The sequence below is a fragment of the Cebus imitator genome, unplaced genomic scaffold (genome assembly GCF_001604975.1).
Source record: "Cebus imitator isolate Cc_AM_T3 unplaced genomic scaffold, Cebus_imitator-1.0 Scaffold287, whole genome shotgun sequence".
NCBI classification, from domain to species: Eukaryota; Metazoa; Chordata; class Mammalia; order Primates; family Cebidae; genus Cebus; species Cebus imitator.
This window is the reverse complement of record NW_016107602.1, coordinates 13893-25012: the sequence shown is the minus strand read 5'-3', so window position 1 is coordinate 25012 and position 11120 is coordinate 13893. Positions and strand designations below refer to the sequence as shown.

The following is an 11120-nucleotide window of genomic DNA, read 5'->3' as shown; positions in this document are numbered from 1 at the left end:
AGATAATATGAGAGACTCCTGGCAAAATTTGATGCATGAAAGTGCTCATACATGGATTGCAGACAAACATATGTGCATGTTAATGGAAGTGCCAGTCTCACTTTGGATCTTGTAATCAGGAGGCCGTCATGGCACCCTGTGAACGTGATAACCTAGTTCCAATTCAGCTACTGCCAACAAAGCTTGGGTCATGTGCTTGGTCACAGCCTCCACTAGCCTCATAATCTTTGTTTTTTATTTTTATTTTTGAGATGGAATCTTGCTTTGTTGCCCAGGCTGGAGTGCAGTGGAGGGCTCTTGGCTCACTGCAGCTTCCGCCTCCTGGGTGTTGAAAATTTGTGCTTTGAATGAAGAGATGGCCCAGACAGGCTTTGTGTGAGCAGCGTGGCTGCTTATTGACTTGGGTGCAGGTCGGCTAAGGCCAAAAAGGGCTTTAGCAAAGGGCAGTGGGATAGGAGTTGGTTTTACAGGTTTGGGGCGGGCAGTGGAAAGTTACAGAGTAAGATCAGTTATAGTGGCGGGGTAGGGGCAAGGAGTGTACATGACCACAAGTTCAGTTACAGTGGCAGCTGGGGTGAAGCAGAAGAGCAGTTAAGATGACAGGATGGGTGAGAGGCATTCATATTATCATAAGAACAGTTGAGATGGCAGGGTTGGGTGAGGGTCTTGTCCAGGGAAGCTCCGCTGGGCACTCAGGGACAATGGCGAACACAGGCCGGGGGAGCGGGATGGGAGACGATCAGCCCAGGCACGCAGGACTTCAGTCTTTCAGGCTCCAGGCTTGCATATGGAGACCTGACATACCTGTCTTTTTATATATAGAGAGAAAGAATTAGAGAAGAGGGGGTGAGCACAGGTTTCTGGGGCTGAGGGTGAAGTTTCTTAAGGTTACTTCGTGCCTGACAGGGGACTGTGGGGGCACCTAAAAATATTTTCTTTTGAGCGGGGGAGACAGGGTGGAAATGGGAACAGGACAGGTGTGCAAATAAGGAGGGTCTGGACAATACGTTCTGCCTTACGAATGCTTAAGCTGCTGGGGGACTTAGAGGCACTGCGCGGTACTGTGGATCGTCCAGAGCAACATTTGCTGATTTGTGATCACCTGGATGCGATTTTGTATGAATTGGGAGGCTAAGCAGAAGATGCAGGGTCCGAACAGGAGAATAAGAAAGATGGGTGTTAAAGGAGTAAGGATTGGGAGGAGCCGTGACTCCAGTTAGACAGCGTCCAGCCCATCCAGCCAGATCCAGAATAACCATTTGCCTGATTCGTGAGCTTTTGGGCTCTGTCTCTTCATTTATTGATGGCATTATATACGGGGCCAGGCTGCTTTACATAAAAACAACATTTTTCTGGAGCTTTGGACCCGAAAGCCAAGGGAACCAGCAAGGGTTGCAGCCATTACAGGGCTTGGTGGGGTAACTGTGCAGAGGGAGAGCTTTTGTTTTCATGCTGTGTGAGGAAGCATGCGGTATCTATAAGCAACCGCTCATTTTCATTAACAAGATTGTGTTTGAGCAGAGAACGGGAGCCAGATGAAGAGTGAAATATCAGCTGTAATTGCCTGGAGGAAAAGTGTAAACCAGCAACTTAAAGAAAAGCGGGGCATGTAAAAGTAAATGAGTGCCGTGAATTTGGGCACAGTTAGGAAATAATAGAAACAGACGTTTTGAGGTGTGGTTTAAGCAGTAGGGGCGACTGCATAGAGCTGGAGAAGGCGAGGGGCTGAACGTGTGTGCGGTGTAAAGAGAAAGCTTTGGAGGCGGTGAGAGCTAGTGGGTAAGTGGGGCGGAGCCTGTGATTTTGAGAGATTCTAAGAGTATCAGGGCAGCAGCTGCTGCTGCGCATTGTCAGGAGGGCCTGCCGAGGGCTGTGAGGTTAAGTTGTTTGGATAAAAAGGCTGCAGGCCATGGTCCTGGCTCCTATGTGAGAATCCTGACCGCACAGCCCTGGACTTTAGCAGTATAGAATGAAAAAGTGCTGAGACAGGTTTGGGAGAGCTAGGGAGGGAGCAGTTTTTAGAGCTGTTTTTTAAGGAGCAAAGGGAGGAGTGAGGAAAGGATTTGGGATTAATAGGGTTGGATAAGTTTTCTTTAGTGAGTTTATACAATGGCTCAGTTAGAATAGCAAAACCTGGTATCCTGAGGTGAAGTAGCAACCACACCCAGGAAGGAGAGAAGCTGTTGTTTGGTGGAGGGGGTTGGGGTTTGGGAAATTAACTGGATGTGGTTGGCAGGGGCAGCGCGTGTATGCTGGTGAAAGATTACAACAGATGGGAAGAAATTTGGGCTTCAGAAGGGAATACGTGATGCCCCTTTGAGTACAGGTGCCGAAGAAGCAGGAGGGTGAATTAAAAGGCCATGTTTCAATAGACAGGTGATAACAGGCTTTACTTTTAAAGGCTGCTGTGGGATGGGGTATGGGGCTGGGCAGGGTAAGGGTGGTTATGTTCTAAGGGGATGAGGAGGGGTGAGTGACTTGTAGCAATGGATGGGAAGGTGGTGTTTTACACCCTAGGCTTAAGGTTGGGGAACATAAGGGGAGCTATGAAGGGAGGTACAGGTTTGGGGAGGAGGGCGGCAATGAGGTGTGGCTGTAGCCCAGGAACAGTCAAGGAGGCAGACAATTTCGCTAGGATATCCCGGCCCAACAGGGGAACTGGACAGGTGGGGATGATTAGGAAAGAACGTGGAAGGGAGTGCTGGCCTGATTGACACCAGACGTGGGGAGTTTTGAGAGGCCTGGAGGCCTGGCCGTAAATTCCCACACAGCATGGTGGCCAAGGAGACAGGTCCTTGAAAAGAAGGCAGCATGGGGTGGGTGCCTCCATGCTGATTAAGAAGAGGATGGACTTGCCCTCCACGTAAGAGTTACCCGAAGTTTGGCATCTGTGATGGTCCAGGGGGCTTCCAAGATGCTCGGGCAGCTTCAGTCTTTAGCCGCCAAGCTGAGGGTTGGAGCTTCAGGAACTCTGGGAGCAGCGACCTGAGTTGGACAGTCGACTTTCGGTGGGGGCCCCGCACAGACGGGTCAGGGCTCAGCAGAAGTCCCGGGCTGCGGGCATTCCTTGGCCCAGTGGACAGGTTTCCAACACGTGAAGCAAGGTCCGGGAGGGGCAGGTACACCCTGCAGTCTGGGTGCTCTGAAGTCTCTGTGAGCCGGTGGTGTGGCTGGGGTTTGTCTTACGGAAGAGGCTATCATCTGTAGTTCTGAGATACGCTACTGCCGGGCAGATTTCTCCCTGTTATTGAACACCTTGAAGGTAAGGTTGCCTAATTCCTGTAGTGGGATTTGAGGGACAGATTTTAATTTTTGTACCTTTTTGTAATGCTGGGGTTGTCTGGGTGATAAAATGCATATTAAGCGTTTTTTAGGGGTGAGAGTGGAAGTAAGGATGACACTTAAGTCAGTCCAGGTGAGGTTACAGGACTGGGTGAAGTGTTGGAGGATCTGATGAAAAGCAGATTAACCGGTAGTCAATTTGGGAAAGGTCGGATAAAGGGAAGGAACGTCACCCTAACTATGCCTTTGGCTCCAGTCACCTCTGGAAGGGGGATTGTTGGGCAGGGGCAGAGGAATTAGCTGCAGGACTAAACTGTAAGCTGGGCCGCGTACGATGTGGGAGGTGAAAGGGGGGGCATGAGGGGGTGGGTTGTGGGCAGAGGAAGATGGAGGAAGGCTCTGGGGTAGGGTTAGGTCCTGGATTAGGGCCTGGTTCAGACAGACGGGAAGGAGAAAGGAGAAGGTTGATGGACAGGGAGGGTTCTGGCATACCCGCAGAGGAAGGAGGGGCAGACGGAAGCGAAGAGAAGTGGTAGAGATTAGGGAGGGATTGGTGTGTAAAAAATATGCCTGGACGTAGGGAATTTCAGACCATTTGACCATGTTGTGACAAAAATTGTCTTAATTTTATAAAATAGAGGTGAAAGCTGCCATTTTTGGCCAATCGGAGCCATTGTTTAACTTGTATTGTGACCACGCAGTGGCCCAGTAAAGAGAACGCAGTGTTTACAGAGACGTTTGGGTTTTAGGTTAGGGGACAGTTGGAGATGTCTGAGGTTCTTTAGAACACAGGCCAGCGGAGAGGAAGGAGGGATAGAGGATGAACGATTTCCCGTGGTTCTGGAAAGGCAGCAGAGACAAGGAGAATAGGCACGCAACCCAGCCGCTCAACAGGCGTCCCTCGGTGAGCCTGGGTTGAACCTTGTCATTGGTGAGCAGTCAAAGAGAGCGTCCTGTATGTTGACCTGCCACCAATATCGGCCCTAAGCCTGGTGGGCGAGTGACTAGGGTGAATGTCTCCATGATAGTCAAGCCCCTGGGGAAGCTGGGTCCCAGGATCCATGACCTACATAGGGTTTTTCGGGTCCCAAACCTCACGGAAGAACCTGGTTTACCGGATTTTCCTTGTGTTTGTGGTGGAAAAATGAGGAAACTGAAAGGGGGAGGAAGTGGAAAGGAAAAGATAAAAGAATGGGAAAGCAAAAAAGAGAGACTGCTTACCAAAACAGCCGGTGGTGTGTGTGTGGGCTGGTCTGATGACCCGGGTCGGTAGGTCGATCTCTTCATGGAGGGAGCACAAGAGCAGGGACGGGGGTTTGGTTTCCTGTAGGAGTCCCCCTATCCCGGGTTTTGGTACCAAAATGTTGAAAATTCACGCTTTGAATGAAGAGAACCCCCCCACCCCAGACAGGCTTTGTGTGAGCAACGTGGCTATTTATTCACCTGAGTGCAGATCAACTCCTATTCCACTGCCCTTTGCTAAGGCCCAGAAAAGGGCGTTAGCAAAGGGCAGTGGGATAGGAGTTGGTTTTACAGGTTTGGGGCGGGCAGTGGAAAGTTACAGAGTAAGATCAGTTACAGCAGTGGGTAGGGCCAGGAGTGTACATGACCACAAGTTCAGTTACAGTGGTGGCTGGGGGTGAGGCAGAAGAAGAGTTAAGATGACAGAATAGGTGAGAGGTATTCACGTTATCATAAGAACAGTTGAGATGGCAGGGTTGGGTAAGGGTCCATCTCTGGGGAAGCTCTGCTGGGTGCTCAGGGACCATGGCGAACGCAGGCAGGGGCTGGGAGACAATCAGGAGGCAAGCAGGACTTCAGACTTTCAGGCTCCAGGTTTGGATATGGAGACCTGACACCGGGTTCAAGCAATTCCCTGCCTCAGTCTTCCGAATAGCTGGAATTATAGGTGCCTGCCACCATGCCCGGCAAATTTTTTTGTTTTTAGTGGAGATGGTGTTTCTCCATCTTGGCCAGGCTGGTCTTGAACTCCTGACCTCATGATCCACCTGCCTTGGTCTCCCAGAGTGCTGAGATTACAGGTGTGAGCCACCGTGCCTGACTGCCTCATAGTCTTTGTCTGAAATACAGGGGCAGAGATATTCTTTTCAGGGCGGTCCAGGGTTCAGTGAGATGAGTTATCAGGTCTCTCAGCAGAGTGACTTGGACAAGGGAGAGGCTCCACAGCTGTCCTCTTTCCACAGTCATTCAGAGCGATTGTGAGTGAGACTGGAAAGTAGCCCAGGTGGGAGATTGGCCGTGTGCAGGGAGGAGGTGACCTGGTGAGGAAGGAGACCCAAGCATCTAAGATGACTTCCCCCTTGACTTGCACACTGCATTTCAATAGAAGTAAAGGTTGGGTGACCGCAGGCCACTTTATAGATTGCAGGCATAGCCTGGGGGAATCTTTCTGGAAGGCGTTGTTTTAACTTAAACGAGTTCAAGCCCCCACCCCACGCCTACTCCATGCACCAAGACCCTTTCACATGTAATTTCTAGAACTGTAAACCCCAAGACCCTTTCACGTGTCACATCTGGAGTTGTAAGCCTCTGTAAAGCCAGGCTTCTGATTGTTAGAGGAGCTTGGCCCTTAGGCAGTTATGCTGCCTGCTCCAGCGCGCCCTCTGCTTGTGGCTGGAGGCACTGCAGGACCCTCGCGCTCACAGCGCTAGCGGAGGACGCGCGCCCTCTGGTGGCCATCCCGCTGCACCACTTGAAGTCGGAGCGCAGAGTGTTCAGCGCTATAGTTCTGGAAATGCAAACTGACACGGAGCCCATTAGCCCGTGTGTTTCCGAAAAGGTGAAGGGACAATTAATTGGAAACCATAGGAATGAAATAAACATGGATGCACATTTTACAGATGATGGAAAAATTCACTCAACATAGTCTTTGCACTTAAAATGCAAAACCGTCAGAGGCACCTTAACCACAGTGACTTTATTTTAAATAAAAGCTTTAGAAAAAGCTAAATCTGGGCAGGGTGCAGGGCTCACGAGTGTCACCCCAGCACTCTGGAAGGCCAAGGCGGGAGGATCACTTGAGATCAGGAGTTCAAGACCAGTCTGGGAAAACAGTGAGACCCCCATGTCTACAAAAAATATAAAAATTAGCTGGCGTGGTGGCGCACGCCTGTGGTCCCAGCTACCCAGGAGGCTGAGGTGGGAGGATAGCTTGAGCCCAGGAGTTTGAGGCCGCAGTGAGCCAGCCATGATTGCACCACTGCACTCAAGCATGGGAGACAGAGTCAGATCCTGTCTCTCTCTCTCTCTCTCTCTCTCTCACACACACACACACACACACGCACACACGTTAAATTTGTTGGATTATATATTTAGGGACTGATCACCTTTGGTTATAAAATATTTAAGGTTGCAGGAACAAGTTAATAACTAAATAAAGATCCAAAACTTATGAATATATACTAGTACTTTAAGCAAGAAGCATTCTTAATTTAAAAAGAAGTTTTACTTTAAAGATATTAGTACACTCCTAAATTATTGTTAAAATCAATAGTGACATAGAAAAGTAACAATACTAATAGCCTGACACAAACTGATCACAATCCTTTGTAAGAGACAACACTGTTCTTAATAACCTATATAAACAAACATTAAGTAATCCTATTTGTACGTTAATGTGCTGGAATCACAGGTGTGATTACTTAATCCCAGCACGCTGGGAGGCCGAGGAGGGCAGATCACTTGGGGCCAGGAGTTGGACAGCAGCATGGCCAACATGGTGAAACCCAATCTCTAGTAAAAATACGAAAATATAGCTTTGCCCAGTGGCAGTATTGTAGCCAATGAGGTTTATCCAAGGCGCAATTATTGCTAATTGAAGACTTTTCCCAATATAGTCTTCAATTAGCAATAATTGGAAATATAGTTGGCATTGGCAATTTTTGGCAGTCTCTATGGGGATGGAATAAAATAAATAAAAAAAAAATTAAAATGAAATAGAAATACAAAAAAATTAGCCGGGCGTGGTGGTGCACACCTGTAATCCCAGCTACTTGGGAGGTTGAGGCAGGAGAATCCTTAAACCCAAGAAGCAGAGGTTGTAGGGAGCTGAGATCATGTCATTGTGACTAGAGTAAAACTCCGTCTCAAATTTTTTTTTTTCTTTGAAACAGGTTCATCCCTCCTCTTGCTTTCTGAGCACTCCTTGCTCTGTCACTTAGCAGTGGCTAATAAACTCTCTTAATGTCACTAGACTCTGCGACTCACCATAAATTCCATTTCGTGTGAGATCCAAAATCCTGTTGGGGTCTGGGACAGGACCCCTTTGCTGGTGACAAAACTATACTAATTCTTTTGTTTTCTTTTTTTTGAGACAGAGTCTTGCTCTGTTGCCCAGGCTGGAGGGAAATGGTGTGATCTCGAATCACTGCATCCTGTGCCTCCCAGGTTCAAGTGATTCTCCTGCCTCAGCCTCCCAAGTAGCTGGGATTACCAGCACCTGCCACCACGCCTGGCTAATTTTTGAATTTCTAGTAGAGACAGGGTTTTCCAGTGTTGGCCAGGCTAGTCTCGAACTCCTGACCTCAGGTGATCCACATGCCTCGGCCGCCTAAAGTACTGGGCTTACAGGCGTGAGCTACCTTGCCTGGCCGGCTTGTATCCTTGGTGATTGCTTGGATATGGAGGGTGAAGGAGGAGGGGTGTCATGCAGATATCACTCTTGGATTACCACCAGGGATATTAGGCGCAAGGCTCTATTGTTGGTTCGAACCCTGAAAGCGCAAGCAAACAGCTCGTGGTGGTGTGGAGCAACATGCTGTTTTCATGAGCGCCTGGCTGCAGACTGGCTGAGGCCTAAAACGGTGTCAGCCCCAAGTGAGGGCAAGGTGGGGTTTTTATAGTCTTCTGTAAATGGGAAGTGTCCCAGTCTGATGTAAGTGCTACGTGGGACGTAGACGGCCTCTCTCTTGATCTTCAGCGGGTACTTGTCTTCCAGCCTGCCCTTTTCTGGCTTCTGCTCTCTTGCTGACCCACGCTGCTGGTGCAAGTGGTCTTGTACCTTGGGACCGAGCCTGAGAAGGGAGGAGTTATCCCCCAAGCTTTCAGGCCCCCGGGAGAACATTTCATTAGGGAGAGTAGGCTGGCTGATTGTTGTTTGTTAGGCACAACTTGGTTTTGTGGGTTAGGTGGGGTGCCTCAAGCCGAAAGCTTGACTCATCGTACTGGCCAGACCCCACGTGGCCATTCCTGTGACTGCCAGGCTTTGAGAGACAGCTTTATCTGGCCTCTGTCCTGCACATGTTTACGATGCCTTCTCTGTGTTGGCAGATCTGGGGGTCCACCAGATAGGATCCCGTGAAGAGATCTCAAAGGTCTTTAGTCCACTGTGTTTAGTACATCATTTCCACAATCAAAGATGAATAAAATATAGAGGCGTATTTAGTGATAAGATTGATGGTACACCTGTGCTAGGCAGTGTTTTAGTTCCTTGAGACACCAACGAGTTGAGACAATCCTTTGCCTTAGAGTTTTGCATCTGTAAGTCCTGCTATCGAGAGCTGTGTGCGTTACAATGTCCGATTTCGTCAGGCAGGATCGGGGCTGTCTGTAAGCTTAGGTGAGGGGAGGCTGGTGTCCAGCAAGTATCCAGTACCCCCTCAACATCCCAGTTCTTCTCCACCAATCTTCCAATTCTAGGTCTCATGCGGAGGCCCTCAGAGCGACTTAAGAGGGGGAGTAGCCAGCGTGCTCTGTGGCTAGCTTGTTTGGGAGTGTACATTGTAAATCCTCTACCGACAAAATGTTGGAAATAAGTAGTGTTTCAGCTTGAGTTTCTCATAAATGGCTTGCAGTCGTTTAAACCAGAGCATGCATACCACAGGCCAACATGAGGGTTCCTCTACCACCCTTTCTCCCAGTGGCCTAGGTGGGCATCTACACAAAATAATGTGTGCAGCCTCACTGTGTGAATGTCCAGTGCTTTGTGCTTGGAGTGTCATGAGGGAAGGGCCCTTGACTTGGAAGTTTGCCGAGCTGCCACGGAGGGAAGGAGGGGAGTGTGGTGCTGCTGGGTCTATATCTCACCCTGTGACAGGAGGCACGAGATAGCCTTGGTCTTATGAAGACCTTGGGTGTCCCAGCTCACTTCAGCCCTGAGCAGCCTGATGCAGGCGCAGGGCCCTGGTTCTGGAGGTGAGACTATAGCCTGGGCTTCCGCTGTGTGGCTGGTACAGTGGGCATTCAGGTGCCTATTTGGGGATTGCTACGGAGTCCTGTGCCAGATGCAGTGTGCACAGCTGGGAGCCAAGGGTCCCTGCTTCTGCTGGAGAATCTGGGCAGATGTAAAGGGTTAAGGTTAGTGGTAGGGTTAGGGGTTAAGTTTAGGGTTGGTGTTGGGGTTTGGGGTCAAGGGTCAGGGCTAAAGAGTAGGATGAGGGATTGTGGTAGGGGTAGGATTAGGGTCAAGGGGTTAGGGTTTAGGGTTAGAGGTTAAGGGGCTGAGGGTGAGGGTAATAAGCAGATTACTAAAAGCAATTCTGCTTCACTTCAATAACAACCTCCCCCAACTCATTTTGTCTCCACAAACTTATTTTTCCAAGAAGAATCCCAGGCTTCTTAAAGCACCCAGTGACTTTTCACACATTAAATCTGTGAAATCCTGTCTTCTGCCATATGCATAGTTCAAACATACAAGGTGAGGCAAAGCCAGACGCCTTCCTGAAGGGACCCGAGGAGTTCTTCTCTTTCTCTCTCTGGAACAAAATAAATTCCTCTCTTTCACTCTCTGGACCAAAATGAATTCTCTGGACCATCAGTGCTAACCTTAGAAAGCCAAACCCATTTGTGAGATTTCCTTTAAAACTACTGTAGACCCAAGTGTTTATATTAATTTAGTATTTATATTAATACAAGGGAAAATGTTTAAATCTGTCTACGCCACATGTTCCTCTGGCTTATTGCCCAGTTAATTGTCGCCTCAGGCTAAACTTTGGTTTCTGTCTCGAATTTTTGTCGGAAAGAATATAACTGATCTCAAAACATCTGCTTTTATTGTAGGGACTCGTGCTGCCATCTCCATTCCTCCCTCTTTTCTTGTAGTCTGTGTGGAAGTTCTTTAATGCGAACATTTTGACCACCCTCATGCTCCCATGTCCACTGTCAGCACATTCAGACTTACCCAGACGAGGCTGTCATCTTAGGCCAGGGATTTTTTAGGGATCTTTATTTTGCTGTGATACGGTTGGCAGTCCTTTGACTCACTGTATCACCCCAGAGTTCTTTTCATTTTAGGAGCCCAAGATGGCAGAAAAAGAAGTAGGTGAGCAATTAAACCTTCTGAGTTGGGAGAGTCCCGTTGTGTTAAGCAACGTTGCAGAACATCATATATAGTAATCTAGCAGATGAGCCACGTGGCTGCAGAGCACACATGCCTGCTTGCTGCTGTGAGCTCAGACTCCCTCATCATTAGTCTTTTCTATCTCTGGAGGGAATTATAAGGGCCACTTATTAACCTGTAAGTCATAGAGAGGTAAATGTGTTTCCCCAAAACACTGAGGACAGAATGAAAGGTGAGGAGTGTTATCCACAGCTCAGAAGTGCAGGAAAGTCTCTCGATGTGGGTTGTTGGAGAAATGCAGGTGTTTTTTCTTTTGGAAGTCTCCCTAGTATGGGGTCCAGGACTCTTCCCATTCTAGGATGAATAATTGGTATATTAGACACCCTCAGATATTTATCCCAAGCCTTCATTTAGGGTTCTTAATGAGTTTGTTCAGCCATCACAGTCTCAAATGCTAAGTAGGACATTGGAATCTCTCCACAGTCCAAATTAGCACTGTCTTTTAAGTTGAGTTTCTCATTATTCTCGCTTGACATACCTT

The 11120-nt window shown here is 48.6% G+C and overlaps 1 non-coding gene across 1 annotated transcript; it reads left to right on the top strand.

The window, feature by feature from the left end:
• Nucleotides 1-7056: 7056 nt before the first annotated feature.
• LOC119467429 lies at nucleotides 7057-7203 on the top strand. The gene has a single exon (XR_005195965.1). It is a non-coding gene; the product is annotated as a U4 spliceosomal RNA (small nuclear RNA).
• Nucleotides 7204-11120: the final 3917 nt, after the last annotated feature.